The sequence below is a fragment of the Micropterus salmoides genome, unplaced genomic scaffold (assembly GCF_014851395.1).
Source record: "Micropterus salmoides isolate LMB-PRFRI ecotype aquatic unplaced genomic scaffold, ASM1485139v1 Ms_hic_scaffold_19, whole genome shotgun sequence".
Taxonomy (NCBI): Eukaryota; Metazoa; Chordata; class Actinopteri; order Centrarchiformes; family Centrarchidae; genus Micropterus; species Micropterus salmoides.
The window spans coordinates 8,150,401-8,168,565 of record NW_024041039.1 but is presented as its reverse complement, the minus strand read 5'-3'; the positions used below and the strand labels follow the sequence as shown (position 1 = coordinate 8,168,565).

The following is an 18,165-nucleotide window of genomic DNA, read 5'->3' as shown; positions in this document are numbered from 1 at the left end:
AGCCAGCTCTGCACAGTAACTGTAGTTTCCTTCTCCATTATACAAAAACTACTAACCCCTATCAGCATGTAAGGTTTTAAACTACACCTTGAGCAGATACCTCCCAGCCAGCTGCACTGTCTTTGAAGCTGTCATCTTTGCCAGCTAATATATAGTGATGTTGTTTCATCATCACTTCCCTTTCCTGTTTAAACAAGCGTCAGCGCAGTCTAGTCATCAGTTGCATCTTCTCCATCACTAATAGAATCACAGTAATCGTGATCTGATGAGAGATCCAAGCGACTTACATCTGCAAAACTCATATGTAGTCTGAAATGTCATTTTGAGTAATTGCTTTATTTTGAAGACAAAATGATCGGCATTCTCCTATTCTGCTGTCTGGCAGGTAAACACACTTTCAAATAAAATTAGCTCATGTGTTGGTGGAAACATTACTTTCTCCTTCATAATTATCATAATATATATAATTTTACTCTATTCCTACTATTTTTGTTTTTTGTCCAGGTGTTTGTCTGGGTCTTGAGGTCCGCCAGTCGGTCTCGAATCTCATCACACAACCTGGTGACAACGTGCAGATTTTCTGCAGCCATGATAAGACTGACTACTGGGTGATGCTCTGGTACCAGATCACCTGGAGACACAGCTATGAAACTCATTGGATATTTGTACTTAAAAGATGTCACAATGGAAAATCCATTTGAAGGGAAATTTGATATATCTGGAGATTTGGGGGGGAATACAGCAAAGAATGCCTCTCTTATAGTCAAAAATGTAAGACAAGAGCACAGTGCTGTTTACTACTGTGCAGCAAGAGAAGCACGCTGACAAAAAAAATCCCTTCTAACTTCACAAAAACTCTACACGATCTTTTCTCATCAGCGGTTTTGAATAAAGACATGAAATAAACTGCTCCCAGACACCTGCTTTTGTGGTTGTGTTATGGTGTGATGCCATCATATGATCATTAGCTAATGCAACTGTTTCAATTTTATTGGTTTATTCTAATTAAACCAGACAAGCAAAACTTCTCCTAAAATACAGCATTAAAGAAAATTGTTCAAATCAAAGGATTTGTGTGGGAATCAGGTTTAAAGGTAGAGCATAATAATGCAACTGCATTAAGACACTCCTCTTTTCTACATCACATTTGCATTGTACTTAAAAGAGACACAGATTTGTGAGAAAGCACTACAGCAGACACCCTGTCACCCGTTAACTTATACTGCCTTTTTCCATGCCTTTGCAGTAACTCATTGCTCCATGTCAGATTTCTACATGATGATTAGACTTCTCTTTTGCCATTTCCTCACAGGTAACTACAGCTTCACCGTGAAATAAGATGTACTGCATTTACCTTTACATCTAAAATCAATAATATGTCCATCTCTACAGCAGGTATTTCTCTGGGGGTTCAGGTCCATCAGTCTCCCTCTGCTGTCCTCAGGAAGGCTGGTGGTGAAGTGCAGCTTGTCTGTACTCATGGAAAACCTGACTACACAGTGATGCTGTGGTACCAGCAATCACCTGGCGACAAAGCCCTGAAACTCATTGGATATGTAGAATATAGCCGAATAAGCCATGAAGAGTTATATAAAAATCATTTTAATATCACTGGAGATTTAAGTGGAAGTACAGCAAAGAATGGTTCTCTGTTTATAGTGGATCTAAGAGAGTCTGAGCACAGTGCAGTGTACTACTGTGCAGCTCGATATGCACGTTGAGACAGATCTCCTTTCAACTACACAAAAACTAAAACACCATCCTTTATCAGCTGTGGTTTTGGGTAGTCTCAGAAAGTCCTGCACCAGCCAGCTGCAGTCAAGGTCTCTGTCATGTGATTTATACCTCACTTCCTCTTGTCTTTGCTGAGTTTTTTTCATATTCAGTCCAGTCATATAGACAGAGTAGTTGCCTCCTCACCTTCATCACAATTATCCTTTTATGAAGAATTAAATCTGCCATCACCAAAAATGATTTGTTTTCTACTTTCTTGTCATCTTATAGGTAATGTAATCAGTTCTTTGGATCAACAGTTTGTTTTTATTTTCAAGCAGATAAAGTTCTGACTCTTTTTGTAGGTTTTTCTCTGGGGGTTCAGGTCCATCAGTCCCCCACTGCTGTCATCAAAAAGGCTGGTGATGAAGTGCAGCTTTTCTGCACACATGGACAAAGTAACTACAGAGTCATGCTGTGGTACCAGCAGTCACCATGGGACAAGGCTCTGAAACTTGTTGGATTTGGATATACGGAGTTCAAAAATGACAGCGTGGAAGTGTCATTTAGAAAACATTTCAAATTAGCAGGGGATTTGAATTCAGACAAAAAAAATGGTTCACTTTCCATAAGCAATCTAAAAGCACTTGAACACACTGCAACATACTTCTGTGGTGCCAGGGAGGCACAGTGGATCAAACATCCATCTGCTCTTGACAAAAACCTCTTAACACCTCCACTCTCAGGGCTCTACAGTGCGACCAATATAGTTGCAGATACCCTAAAGATAGAAGCATGCAAACCAGAAAAATTATTTACGAGCACAGTGTGCAAGTAAAGATTACTACTGTACCCGCCCTGCCTAGCTGCTATCCGTTCAAAACACAGTCTGACTGGCCAACGGCAACACCGGGAGAAATCCAGGTGGGTGGGTTGCTCTGCAGCCACTTGAGTAGCTAGTTATACAAAAACATGAATGATGAGTGTTTTAACAGCGGTTTTTCAATGTGTGAAATAAAATAAAATAAATATCTGTTTCAATGTTTTAAAAAGTTCTGACAATATGTTGGGCCCATGCCAAGTGTCCAGATACCAGGGTCCTACACTGGTTTCATGGCATAATTACACACAAGCAGAAGGAGCACGTAGTATAAATATGAAAATAATATACTGCTTGCTAATAAACTCTGTGTAACTAAAACATTTTTCACTGTGGTCCAACATTTCTTCATTTAGGAGCAGCATAGAGCCCTGATTCTGAATGTAGCTTAAAGAGTAAATGGGAGGTCTAAAGCTACATTTTAATTATAGAAAACTTAAGATCTGATTTCTCTACATCACTTCCTGCCCCTCCTTCTGATCCACAAACACAGCAGAGACTTTAGCTGGTTCTTCACATTCAACATGATGCCTTCCTGTGTCATCGTTTCCATCATCACTGTCTTCTGCTTTAAAGGTAGTGTCACTCATTACATTTGGAATTAATCCTCAAAAATCTTAATAGATGGAGTAACTGAGGTGAAATATTTACATCCACTAACCACTTATTGCTGTTTTTCCAGTAGCTTAATAAAACCACACAATAAGGTTTTAACCACTAGTGGAAAGACATTATAGCACTCCTCACATTGTGTCTTCATTTTTTTTTTTAACAGGAGTTTATCTCAGTAATGACAAAAAAGTGTCTCAGACTCCACATGAACTGCTGATGAAACCAAATGCTGAAGTGAACCTGAGCTGCACACATGGAATCTCCAGCTATGACACTATTCTCTGGTATCAGCGTTCACCAGGAGACACTTCCCTAAAGTTGATTGGCTATATGAATTATAGGCGTCCTTTTGTTGAGCCAGCATTTAAAGACCACTTTAATGTGAGTGGAGATGGAGAAAAGACAGCTCATCTTCACATCCTGAAACTGAGGCACCCTGAGGACACAGGAGAATATTTTGGAGCAGCAAGTATGCACAGCAATAAAGACAGTGCATCTCTCATACAAAAACCTCCATAATAATCCAGCAGATAACAGCACACAACAGGAAACCAGTGAAACCACGTGACACTGAAAAAAAGTCTTCATTATAACTGGTTAACTAGAATACATCCTTATGGATCCTTTTATTTCACAGCACTGCACTTTAGAGGTAGATGTTTTCCAAGACAATGATAAAGATTCACAATAATACATATTTCTAAAATGTAATAATTGAACACACAGGATGAGGATCGTTTTTACAGACTGGGCAATCTTCGAAAAATGGTCAAATATTTCCCAACGACTATCGAAGAGTATTTTTGCTTGAAATGCCCATCCCTAATAGCGACAGCCCTCTACTGGTTGAAACGCTGCTAATTTAGATTAATTGTCATTTTACTGATACTCATATACACAGATACTTCATCAGTCTTAGTAACTTATGTGACCAACATATAGACACAATAATGCAACCCAATGGCACAGGGCAACTACACAGTGGACCCATCCCGTAAGCCAGTGATAAAACTAGTTTTTAGGTCGAGACAATGGTGAAAAATGTTGATCATTGTTTTCCAGAGCTCAAGGTGACATCCTCAAATGTCTTTTTTTGTCCATAGCCCACATATCCTCAGTTTACTGTCATAGACAAGTAAAGAAAACAGAAAATATTCTCATTTGAGAAGCTAGAATCAGAGAGTTTTAGACGCTTTTTCTTTAGAAAGGACTCAGAACGATGAATCCATTATAAATTTAGTTGGCGATAAATTTAATAGTTGACAACTAATTGTCTTATTATTGCAGCTCTATCGGGGACTGTCCTCTTGCATCATCAGCACAACGGGGACCCACATGGAGAAGTTTTGGAATCTACACATTATGGATTTATTTATCTTCTCTGATGTTAAAGAGCCTGCCATAAATAAATAATGAGCATTATTGTTTCGGACTCCCACTGGAACTCATTTGTCATGAAAGACTTGTAGGAAAAGCAGGGAGAAAAAAAAATGTCATAAATTATTATGTGTTTGTATTTGAGACAGCTGACCTTTTGCAGTCATGCAAATGATGACTTCTCTCAGTAGCAAAGAGAGGAGCTTGATATACTTGGGTAGGAAGTTGGGTGGTGGTTGGGCTACCTGGCCATAAAAGAATCAACCAATAGGTGGAGGCACAGCACATAGTATGCAACTTTTATCATGAGGATGTGGTGAGGAATTAACCTTCACACACAGCAAACACCCTATTCACATGGGCCTTATTTTGTCAGTGCAATGCTTTGCTCTCACATCAGTGCCTGACAATGTCTTCATCTATGCAAACCTTTGGTTTTTTCTTTATGTGTTTTTCATGTAAGACATCAAATTTCATCCTCAATTACATGATAGTCATTACTTGTATTATTATTTATATAAACATGCTAAACATGTTAAAAATAAATATTTTCTCCTTATTTTTGTTCTGCGTCAATAATCAATTTTCTAAATCTGCTTCTTCCACAGGTCAGGTGAGCGCTGTTACATTTCAACAATCTCCTCCCAAGATAGTGACGGAGAAAGTTGAGGTCCAGATTAACTGCCGTCACGATGATAATAGCCTTCTGTTGATGCTCTGGTATCAGCAAAGAAAGGACAGTCTGTCTATGACGCTCATTGGGCATGTATATGGAAAAAGTCCCCCAAACTATGAAGGTCTGTTTGAAGAACAATTCAATCTGACAAGAGAAGACACAACCAGAGGAACGCTGATTATTCACACAGCAAATCTGTCACACTCTGCTGTTTATTTCTGTGCCGCTAGAGCACACAGTGATGTGGTTTAATGCCACTCCCTCACTAAAAACCCTTTCCTTTTCCGTGTAAATGATGAGATACGTGCATTTGCACAAGTGCGGAGTGTCTCTTAACACATCACTGGAGGGAGCGGTGTCCCCCCTGCAACAGCACAAACTTGAAAATGTCTCCAGCTGTGTACGGATTTATTCTCATCTTGCTTTTATGTAATGAAATTAGCTGCAAAACAGCAATTTAATAGTGTTGTTAATTTTATAAAGCAATTATATGAATGTTCTTTCACTGTTGCTTCTGTATCAACCACTTTTAAAATATGTGTTTTTCCTACAGATCGAGCCACGAGTTTGACGTTTGAGCCATCTCAACCAAGAATAATCAAAGAAAACACCAGGGTAGAAATTAAATGCAGTCATGATGATAGCAACCTCTATGTAATGCTCTGGTACCAGCAAACAGAGAGTAGTCTGATGAATTTAATTGGATACAGCTACAGCGGCAGTGACCCAGACTATGAGAAGCAGTTTAAAGGCCGGTTTGAGATTACAAGAAAAGACATCCAAACAGGATCTTTGATCATTGGCACGGTGAATCTGTCAGACTCGGCTGTGTATTTCTGCGCTGCCAGCACAGTTTAATGTCACTGCTTCACTAAAAACCTGCTACAACATGGAAACTAGTAACAGCTGTTACTCAGGGGTTTAGTTATTTGAGAACTGAAAATATTATGCTGTTAATTAGGGCATGATTTATGTATAGTATTACTAATTAATGGGACCTTAATTATATGATGAAGTAACTGAACTTGTAGCTTGCATTTTTGCAGTAAATAAAATGCAAATATTTTTATATCATGTATATAACAATGTACCAAAAGCTAATCATGTTTGTGTTGATACAGGTGACCATAACAATCACACCTTAATCATTTAAATGTTTTTCCAATGAAAAAATTGTCACTCCCTCTAGTTGGCAAATCATATCGCAATTGTTATATCAGTCATAATAATCTGTATTATAATATATAATAATTAGAATATTTTTCTAAATCGAAAAATGTTGCATAGAACTTATGTAACTTGAGTGTTTATTTCACAAAATCAAAAGCATGAAAACATCTTACAAGTGCCAAACAACAACTAAATGAAAAAGCTCAGCCACTCAAAGAAATTAATCACACTTAAATTAATCCTGAATCCAACACAATAATTAGCAGCCCAGCTAGCTACTGTCAAAGTCCTCAGATCACTTAGGTCCTAAAGTCTCTAAAATGTCTCTGCTACTGTGCAGTCGTTAATTAAACACAACACAGCAGGAAAGTATCAACATTAGCCAGCAGCCAACCTTTAGCTTAACCAAGTCCGCAGACACTGAACAAAACCAACAAAATCAACTCCTAATACACATAGCACAAGCAGCAAATGTTTACCTTGGTGAGGTGACGCTGAAACTTTAATTCCTGGCGTCTCGAAGAAGAGCAAACTTTTATTAAGAGCCCCAAGAAACCAAAAGCACTTCAAGCGCATAACTGTGGACGACCGTTGAAACAACAGATCCAAACTTACAAATCACAACCGTAGACAGAAAATCTGCCATCTATCGCTAGTTACCTTTACCTCTGTTAGCAAAAAGTTGCAGCCATCGCCAAGATGTCAAACAAGATATGAGTAGAAAAAAGGCAGGTAACTTGGACAGTTAGCTATCGCACTGTTAGCTTCACAACTGTTAGCTTTCGCACTGTTAGCTTCACAACTGTTGCCGTTAGCTCCAATTGACGGTTTATGGTCATAACCTCAGCTAAGCCAAGGACACAAACTCGACTTAAAAGGCAAAACATTCACTCACAAAATACATGTTAGCAAAATCAAATTCTTACCTTGGTGAGGCGAAGCTGTTATTCCGAGGAGAGTAAATCTTTTCAGGAGTTTCAAAAGGAGTCAAAAGCATGACAAGAAAACTCAGGTTCAGACTTCAAGTGCGCATTTGTGGCCAACCGGTGATGTGAGGAACAGCAGTTGATGTGACAAAGAAACTACAAATCAGCAGTGTAGAGAATCATTGTTAAATATTGGCAGTAAACTCGCATTTAACCTACAGTAATTTAGTAAATTTTTTAACTTATTTGTCACAGTGAGAGGGTGGCTTGTATTAATGTTCAAACACTGTAATAAGTGGGCGGAGTCAGTTTAAAAAGACCGCCTAATTCAGTTTTGACCAATCAACAATAAAACAGTAACTCAAAATAATCATAAGGGGTACTGAGAAAATCAAATCAAAGGCAAAACAGCCAATTGAGACTTGGACTAACATAGGCTATTCTAAGACCTGATTTTTTTTTTTTTTTTTTTTTGAGGAGAAATAGCCTATACATAATACACATTATTCCATGAAAGAACTGCAGTCATCATCAAGGAGAAATTGGTATTAAGATTTTTGTATGTAAGCTGTCAGTTGTCATATGTTTCTCAACAAATTGCCCCTAGTTATAGTGCTTGAATCGGGATTAATTGTGATTTCTTTCTTTTCTGTACAATTCTGTTAAATGGCAACAATAGGTGTTCAGTTGCCTTTTTTTTTTTTTTTGCAACCTTGCAACCTTTTCTCACTGCATTGGAGTTGTCTGCTTGTACTTTTCAAACAACCTTATTAGAAAACTGGCTTTAAATTGGCAAAACAAAACTGCAGGCCTTAATGCTCAATTCCAATTTTTTCCCAGATCCGATTTTGTTTGTTTGATAGTTCACATTAGTGGCCGATATCAGACTCCAGTGTGAACTGTCCGCGGCCTGAATGTGACCCGCATGTGCAGAGGAACAACACAACGTCACAAGCAGTAGCAGCTGTTCCAGGCTACAGAAGTAAACAAGGAGCAACAGAGGTTAGGTTAGCTCAGGTTAGCTCACGGGACACTCCCATTTTTTTTGTCCTCTCACGGGTCACATTTATCCCAAATTATGACAGTTGTTCTTTTCTTCAACTTTCTGTTCTTTTCTTTACGGTTTCTGGCGCTGTACAACACAACTGCCCCACAGCTCCCTCCCTCTCTCTCCCCACTGTGTCAGCTTGGAGAAATGGCATGCACATAACTCAGAAGAGAGAGTCCGGTGGATTTCAGGTGTAAGCAAGGGAATTTGTGAGCAGATGATAGCGAGGTAGAGGAGGAAGAGAACCACATGTTTAATAATGGCTTTTTGTGGAGCTTTTTCATTCACAGCGGCTCTGTCTGCAGCAGAACAACAGCTGCTCTAGAGTGACATCAAAGTCGCTGAGTGTCCAGACTCAGGTCGCATTAAAAAAGATCCGATCTGTATCGTATGGAAGTGGCCCAATTACGAACTGGAAAAGATCAGATTCCATGTGACTTGGCCTGTTCACTCTGTTATAAAAGGATCACATCTGAGTCACATATGAGCAAAAAAATCGGATTTGGGTCACATTGGCCTGCAGTCTGAACATAGCAGTTTAACTGTCAGCCACTTCTGATGACTTAAAACCACTACACCCAGAAATTCCATCATGACAAAATATCAGTACTGTTCATTGGTGAACAGAAATAAAAATGCAGCAAAAATTTTTTTTCACAAGATCAGCTGCCAGCACAGCAAGAAGGTGGGGAGAGGAGGTGTGATAGACTATATAGAGAAGGGAAGAAAGCAATCTATCATTCAATCTGTAAAGAATTTGTCAGACTGGAGCACCAAGTAAATGCTCCACTTCTGATGCCTCAGATTTCAGTATGCTGTAATTGTAAATTTGATGTGGAAACAATTGTACATGTATTTTTGTTATTGATTTAAGTTTACTTTCCAGGATGCCTCCAGTTTTACACACATTTGGATTTTTACTGCTTGTGCTTTCAAGTAAGCCTGACTCAATGTTATCTGACTTTACTCTATAACGTCTGTGCCACATTGTGTTTTTCGTACAACTTTGGTATTTTTTCCAAAAAAACGCATTGCTTGAATTTAAAACTTTACCTCAACGATGACATGAACTGACTTTCTTCACAGGCAAAGTGGAGAGTGTTACCTTTAAACAGTCCTCTTCTCAAGTTGTGAATGAAGGGACTGAGAAACTCAGGATTACCTGCAGTCATGATGACAGCAGTCTCCAAACTATGCTGTGGTACCAACACAAACAGAGCAGCCGGTCTATGAGCCTCATTGGATACACAGTCCTCACAGGTGAACCAAGCTACGAGGACCAGTTTAAAGGCTCCAGATTCCAAATAAAAGGAGAAGACACAGGGAGTGGATATCTGATCATTAGCGCGGTGAATCTGTCAGACTCAGCTGTGTATTTCTGCGCTGCCAGCACACAGTGATGTGGTTTAATGTCACTGCTTCACTAAAAACCTGCTCCGACATGGAAACTAATAACAGCTGTTACTCAGGGGTTTAGTTATTTGAGAACTGAAAGTATTATGCTGTTAATTGGGGCATGATTTATTTATAGTATTACTAATAAATGGTACCTTAATTATATGATGAAGTAACTGAACATGTAGCTTGCATTTTTGCAGTAAATAAAATGCAAATGTTTTTATATCATATATATAACAATGTACCAAAAGCTAATCATGTTTTGTTGAAAGTGCACTAACAGACAATTGTGTCACCATAAGAACTGTAATATGGTGTAACTAATAATGTCAAAATTGCATTCACTAAAAATGTAACATCTTGTAAGATAAGAAAAAAGCAATAGCTGTTCAGCTGCATTTCATTGCTGTGTTTCTTCACTGCATTGGAGTTGTCTGCTTAAACTTTTGAAAGAACCTTATTTACTAAACTGGCTAAAAATGAACATAAAACTCTAAATCTTAAAAATCTAAATGAGAAATTAAAAAAGAGGTTGTATGCTGGCCGCGACCCTGTACGCAGGATAAGCTGTTGAGGATGGATGGATGGATGGTTGTATGCTGGAGGTAATGTACACAAACACTTAAAATTCTCAATTAACAGTTTAACAGTCAGCCACTTCTGAAGACTTTATGGCTTAAAACCACTACACCAAGAAATCCATCATCACAAAATGTCAGTATTGTTCATTGGTGAATAGAAATAAAAGTGCAGCAAAGAAGAAGAAGCATGCAGATTTTTTTAAGGAAAAGATCAGCTGCCAGCAGAGGAGGTAGGTGGGGAGAAGAGGTGTGATGTATAGAGAAGGGAAGTTCATAATCTCTCGTTCAATGTGTAAAACGTTTGTCAGACTGGAGCACCAATGTATTTTTGTTATTGATTTAATTTTACTTTCCAGGATGCATCCAGTTTTACACGCATTTGGATTTTTACTGCTTGTGCTTTCAAGTAAGCCTGACTCAATGTTTACTCTGTAACATCTGTGCCACTGTGTGTTTATCATACAATTTAGGTATTTTTTCTAAGATTGCAAAAAAATGCATTGCTTGAATTCAAAACTTTACCTCCACAATGACATGAACTGACTTTCTTCACAGGCAAAGTGGAGAGTGTTACCTTTAAACAGTCCTCTTCTCAAGTTGTGAATGAAGGGACTGAGAAACTCAGGATTACCTGCAGTCATGATGACAGCAGTCTTCCAGTTATGCTGTGGTACCAACACAAACAGAGCAGCCGGTCTATGAGCCTCATTGGGTACACAGTCGGTGTAGGTGACCCAAGCTACGAGGACCAGTTTAAAAGCTCCAGATTCCAAATAAAAGGAGAAGACACAGGGAGTGGATATCTGATCATTAGCGCGGTGAATCTGTCAGACTCAGCTGTGTATTTCTGCGCTGCCAGCACACAGTGATGTGGTTTAATGCCACTACTTCACTAAAAACCTGCTCCGACATGGAAACTAATAACAGCTGTTACTCAGGGGTTTAGTTATTTGAGAACTGAAAGTATTATGCTGTTAATTGGGACATGATTTATGTATAGTATTACTAATTAATGGGACCTTTGATTAATTAAATGATGAAGTAACTGAACATGTAACTTGTGTTTTTGTGGTAGATAAAATGCAAATGTTTTATATCATGAACATGACAACATACCAAAGCTAATCATATATTAAAAGCTTCTTTAAAAATATAAAGAAAGCACATTGTTTATTAAATAAATACATAAATGCAGTTTCTTTAGTGCATTATCAGACAACCGTGCCACCATGAGAACTGTAATACGGTGTAACTAATAATGTCAAAATTTCATTCACTAAAAATGTAACATCTTGTAAGATAAGAAAAAAAGCAATAGCTGTCAAGCTCCTCTCCTGTGGAACCAGGTTCCAGTTTGGGTTCAGGAGGCAGACACCATCTCCACATTTAAGAGTAGGCTTAAGACTTTCCTCTTTGATAAAGCTTATAGTTAGGGCTGGCTCAGGTGAGTCCTGAACCATCCCTTAGTTATGCTGCTATAGGCCTAGACTGCCGGGGGATTTCCCATGATGCACTGAGCTCCTCTCTCCTCTACTTTCTCTCCCTCTGTATGCAACCTTATCCCATTTTTGCATGTTACTAACACAACTTCTCCCCTTTCTGGTAGTCTTGTGCTTTCTCGTCCCTCTCCTCTCTCCTCCTATCACTTCCTGCAGGTTTTCTGGCTCTGGAGCTGTGGAGTCTGGATCTGTGGCTGCGGGTCACCTGCTGCCCCCGTGTTCCTGCTCGACACCCTCTGCTGCAACGACTATTGTTGCTAGTCTTATTGTTATTATTGTTATTATAATCATTAACATTACGATGGTTACCATTAACACTATTATAAATATCTGTACCATTTTCATTTAGTCTATAGCAACATCACCCTCACTGTGTGTACCTCTGTGTGTATATTGTGTAGGCTGCCTCCCTCCCCTCTCTCTCTCCTTACATCTCTCTCTCCTTACATCTCTCTCTCTCTCTCTCTCTCTCACCCCAACCGGTCGAGGCAGATGGCCGCCTACCCTGAGCCATGGTTCTGCTCGAGGTTTCTGCCTCTTAAAAGGAAGTTTTTCCTTGCCTCTGTCGCCTAGTGCTGCTCTTGGTGGGAACTGTTGGGCTTCTGTAAATAACATCACAGAGTACGGTCTAGACCTGCTCTTTTATGAAAAGCGCTGTGAGATAACTGTTGTTGTGATTTGGCGCTATATAAATAAAATTGAATTGAATTGAATTGAATTGAACTGTTCAGCTGCATTTCATTGCTGTGTTTCTTCACTGCATTGGAGTTGTCTGCTTAAACTTTTGAAAGAACCTTATTTGCTAAACTGGCTAAAAATGAACATAAAACTCTAAATCTTAAAAATCAAAATGAGAAATTATGAAGATAAAATTAAAAAAGAGGTTGTATGCTGGAGGTAATGTACACAAACACTTAAAATTCTCAATTAACAGTTTAACAGTCAGCCACTTCTGAAGACTTTATGGCTTAAAACCACTACACCAAGAAATCCATCATCACAAAATATCAGTATTGTTCATTGGTGATTAGAAATGAAAGTGCAGCAAAGAAGAAGAAGCATGCAGAAATTTTTAGGACAAGATCAGCTGCCAGCAGAGGAGGTAGGTGGGGAGAGGAGGTGTGATGGACTATATAGAGAAGGGATGATAGTAATCTCTCATTCAGTCTGTAAGAAGTTTGTCAGACTGCAGCACCAACTGAATGCTCCACTTCTGATGCCAGTTATGAGCATACTGTAAATGTAAATTTGATGTGGAAACAACTGTAAATGTATTTTTGTTATTGATTTAAGTTTACTTTCCAGGATGCCTCCAGTTTTACACACATTTGGATTTTTACTGCTTGTGCTTTCAAGTAAGCCTGACTCAATGTTATCTGACTTTACTCTGTAACATCTGTGCCACTGTGTGTTTATCGTACAACTTTGGTATTTTTTTAAGATTCGAAAAAACACATTGCTCGAATTTAAAACTTTACCTCCACAATGACATGAACTGACTTTCTTCACAGGCAAAGTGGAGAGTGTTACCTTTAAACAGTCCTCTTCTCAAGTTGTGAATGAAGGGACTGAGGAACTCAGGATTACCTGCAGTCATGATGACAGCAGTCTCCAAACTATGCTGTGGTACCAACACAAACAGAGCAGCCGGTCTATGAGCCTCATTGGATACACAGTCCTCGCAGGTGACCCAAGCTACGAGGACCAGTTTAAAAGCTCCAGATTCCAAATAAAAGGAGAAGACAGAGTGAGCGGATATCTAATCATTAGCATGGTGAATCTGTCAGACTCAGCTGTGTATTTCTGCGCTGCCAGCACACAGTGATGTGGTTTAATGCCACTGCTTCACTAAAACCTGCTCCGACATGGAAACTAATAACAGCTGTTACTCAGGGGTTTAGTTATTTGAGAACTGAAAGTATTATGCTGTTAATGTATCGTATGATATATGAATTGTATTACTAATAAATGGGACCTTTGATTAATTATATACTGTTTCGTCACCCAACCTAAAATACTTACAAAGTTTCACTTTCAATATTGAACCTTTTTTTCTCATGATGGTGTAAAAGCTGTTCCAGATGTGTTGACAGAATATTAAATTGGGGTAATCACTAACTGTTTGACATTTGCAGTATTATATTCATGCAGTTAAATGTCACTGAATAACACCACCAAATACTGGCAAACTCAATTTAAAAATATCAGATCAATTGAGTCTCACTAAAGATGAGCTTCCATGCACCTGACGTGTCAGATGAAAATCAGTGAGTGAGAGTTATTGCTGCACTTCCCCTCTAATCATGTGATCATAGGAGCATGTGACCTGGTGTTCCTTTGTGCCCAACAGAGTGATGTTTGCATCACTCGACTGGAAGAAGGCTTATCACTAACATGCTTGTTATAGTCTTTTATCTGTCCCTTCTTTTATACTCAGGTGGGTTTTTCTGTATAAACTCATACGCTCACCACTTGAAGGATCAGGTTACCATCAAATGTACATCTGAGTGAGCTCACTGTTCACAATCAAACATTATCTTTCATTTACTGCAGGTCTCACTGTTATGATTCTTCAGACTGGAGATTTAATTGCTCACCCAGGAGTCAAAGTGGACATTCAGTGTAGCATAGGTGCAGGCTTCAGCATGAGCAGCTACACTATGCTCTGGTACCGACAAAACCACTACGGCGCGCCAATGGAGTTCCTCCTTACAGAGTACGACAAAACTGCGGGGCACTTTAAGTCGTCGATTGACGTATCCGAAGACAACTTCTTTCTTCAGATTACAGAGCTGCAACTGAATGACAGCAGCACCTACTACTGTGCTGCCAGGCACAGTGATGCACACAGACCAGACAGTCACACAAATAACATGTCTGTCACAGATGGCACCCAGGCAGGAAGGAGCTGTGGCTTGTTCCTGTTGTGGTTTGATTATAATCACAGTGGAAGCGGAACAGTGATAAGATGTTTTGATGATAGTCAAAGCTTCACGATTTATATTAACATAACTTAGTAGTGATAACACTGACATACCATGCCAGTGTTGGGCTTTCATTTTTAACATCAGATAGTTAGTTAATGCTCATTGTGATGTATTCATGCGCAAATGATAAGCAGGTAAAAAGATTGTGCTGTCAAGCCTTTTTTAGGACGTGGTATCTGGCCAGCTGATAAATATGAATGTGGGCAAAGACCATGAGCAGAGAGATTGGACCATGCAGTAAGTAGCTGAGACTGTCAAGTCTATTTGTATAGCCAAATCAATCAATCAATCAATCAATCAATCAATCAATCAATCAATCAATCTAAATGTCCCTCTCTTCTGCCCTCATGGTGCATGTAGCTGCACAGCTATGCATCGAGCTAAACACACTTCCAATAAAGATTGAAGACAGCAGATTGCCTTAAAGTTTTTATTGGAAGCAACTGTGAAAACAGTATCAGACAACAAATTAAATGATAGTTATTACAAATCTATTTTAAGCAGTTTATTAATAAATATCAGATTAGGAAAGCGTTGAGTTGGGGGAAAGTCCAGAGCAGTGTTGGAGTGGAGCTGATCCTCCTAAATATTACACACTGGACCTTTAACTGGACTTGACGGACGGTGTCGCTTCAGCTCAATGACATCATGATCTAATTGATAATTAAAGTCATTGGCAACTAATTTCATCATCAATTTTTGTTGATTAATCTCACCCCTACTGTGTATGACTCAACACTCTGGTGGGGACTGGAGGTGAGGCCTGGATTTATGAAGGGGAGCTGATTGGCTTGATCACGGTCAGGCCAGGTGTGTAGACTGCAGATCTCAGGCAGGTGAGGGAAGACTCCAAACCAAGAGAAACATAGGTAATGCCCACAGCTGCCAACTGGGAGGGATAGATAGAGGAAGAGAGAGGGAGGGAGAGAGAGAGGGAGAGAGAGAGAAAGAGAGAGTCCATCCATCCATCCATCCATCGTCGACCGCTTATCCTGCGTACAGGGTCACGGGGGACTGGAGCCAATCCCAGCTGGTATCGGGCGAAAGGCGGGGTACACCCTGGACAGGTCGCCAGAGAAAGAGAGAGTCATATATCCTATATCTCCCATAACAGTGGAGATAAATCTGACCCCAACAACTACAGAGGGATTCAAGTGAGCTGAAATCTGAGGATTCTGTAGCATTTTAAACAACAGAATATTAAACATCCTAAATTAACACAGTATCTTAAGTAAAAACTAAATTGTCTTCTTTCCAAATCATCACATTACAGATGTGATGGCCCCAGGGCCTCTGCCAGGTTGTTTGTGTGTGTGGCCCAATCCCAATGTCCCCCCTAAGCCCTGAACCCTCACAGACTTTACTGACGTCACTTGGAAAGTGATTGAGTGCAAGAGGCTGCAAGGGCTCAAAATGCTGTTAACAGGAACGGGACAGCACTTTGCCACTTTATCACGTTACCTTGACGACGCTGAATTGATAGATTGCATAAAGCCCGCCCCTTCCTGATTGTTGCGGGCCTTGACTGCTTGCTTTTTCCTGGTCCCCAGCACCACCTCTTGTTGCTTTGTTGTGCTTTCATTCATTTAGTTAATCTGACACTATGTTTTGCCAGCCACATTTGTTAAGCTTTAAAATGACTTGTTATATTTGTTCAATTTAACTACTTTTGTTAATAAACATCCTTTTCCGGTAGTCCCTTAAGTATGGTTTCCTCTATTTGTTGTGGCCTCTGAGCCACAGACCAAATTTTTACCCTTCACACCCTCAGAGAAAAACATGTGCATCAAACAAAAAATGGAAAAATATATTTGCCTGTTATTTGGCATTTGATTCAATTTGGCACAATGAAAAGGTGTACAACATGATCAAATCAATATACACGGAAAACAAGTGCAGCATTAAAATTGGTGACAGACACACTGAACATCCAGAGGAGAAGCGTAAGGCTGTAATTTGAGTCCCACACTTTTAACATCTCCATAAACCAATTAGCATTGCAGTTGGACCAATGTACAATGCCAGGATTCCCACTCCAAAGTGGAGTAGCCAAGTCTCTGTTTCATGCAGATGACCTGGTGCTGCTGTCCCCCACAAAAGAAGGACTACAGCACAAGTTTGACCTCTTGGAACAATCCTGCCATATGTGGGCCCTGTCAGTATACATCCAAAAAATTGCAAATGAACAAAATGAAAAACAAAATGCTATGAAAGCACCATAGGTAACACCACCCTAGATCACACAATGAACTATACCTAGCTGGTCCTAAACAGAGATTAAAAGGCTGGATGCCTCTGTACTGTCAGAGCTCTCAAGCAGAGGCAGCTTTTTACCAAGTACGGACTCAGTTACCCTTGCAAATGAAAAAGGGAGACATAAAAAGGCCTGGTTACCAAGAGAATATAGAGTCTGTGAGCACTGTGCAACAGGTGAAGTGGAGACAGAGACGCATTTTCTCCTGAAATGTCATAGATAAAAGCAGAAGAGAGCAACTATTATGATAACTGATTAATGCTAAATGTTTGCTGGTTATGACTTCAGCTTGGACTGTTTTATTCCATTTCATAGACTAAATGATTAATTGATAAAATTATTGACAAATAAGTTGCCAATGAAAGAAATTGTTGCTATCCTGAACCAAAGTATAGGACAAAATAAAAATTTGACCTTATAATGGTGCTAGATAAAAGTCGGGGAATTACCAACATTTGTGCAATGCATCCAGTGGGGACATGAATATCTGGAGAAAACTTCATTGTAATCCATCAAGTAGTTGTTGAGATGTTTCACTGAAACCACGAATGTCAACCTGATTGTCACATAAGAGGGAAACTACTACCACTACTTTTTAAGGTACATCATTTGTAAATCATGTACAACATTTCCATCCATTCAATAGCAGATATTCTGCTAGGGTGGCTAGAACGGTGAGATATACATTTTAATTATCTTGCAGAAAGTACAACACAGTAAACTCATTTTATTGTACAATTTTAATTGCTGATTTCTAAGTCTGATTCAGCAGTTCAAAGTCTGACATTTGCAAGTGTTGCAGTAGATTTGTTGTAGGTGCAACAATTACTATAAACCCTCCTCTAAATTCTGCAGTCACAAGCTCATGCTTGAACAAGAACCTGCAGTTGCTGTTCAGCGGCCACTAGGAGATTGTAGCTGTAGACTGTAGTCTTATTTCAGAAGTTTTGGCTGTAGCAGAACAGTAACATCCACCAGCAGATGTTCGAGCTGAAGACAGAGCTGTGATTGTGAATGTAGATGATTTTTATTGACACTAACTGT

At 39.3% G+C, this 18,165-nt stretch overlaps 3 long non-coding RNA genes across 4 annotated transcripts; all 3 read left to right on the top strand.

Moving 5' to 3' along the window:
- Nucleotides 1–854: 854 nt before the first annotated feature.
- Nucleotides 855–2,513, top strand: LOC119910617. The gene is made up of 3 exons (XR_005445660.1): nucleotides 855–1,312; nucleotides 1,393–2,004; nucleotides 2,079–2,513. It is a non-coding gene; the product is annotated as an uncharacterized LOC119910617 (long non-coding RNA).
- A 2,447-nt stretch (nucleotides 2,514–4,960) lies between these two features.
- Nucleotides 4,961–6,105, top strand: LOC119910616. Of its 2 annotated transcripts, none has more exons than XR_005445659.1 (3): nucleotides 4,961–5,040; nucleotides 5,191–5,658; nucleotides 5,812–6,105. It is a non-coding gene; the product is annotated as an uncharacterized LOC119910616 (long non-coding RNA). The 2 variants fall into 2 exon arrangements; XR_005445658.1 differs by having other exon boundaries at nucleotides 5,191–5,687.
- A 2,724-nt stretch (nucleotides 6,106–8,829) lies between these two features.
- On the top strand, nucleotides 8,830–11,280 carry LOC119910612. Its single transcript, XR_005445654.1, has 3 exons — nucleotides 8,830–9,338; nucleotides 9,489–10,787; nucleotides 10,937–11,280. It is a non-coding gene; the product is annotated as an uncharacterized LOC119910612 (long non-coding RNA).
- Nucleotides 11,281–18,165: the final 6,885 nt, after the last annotated feature.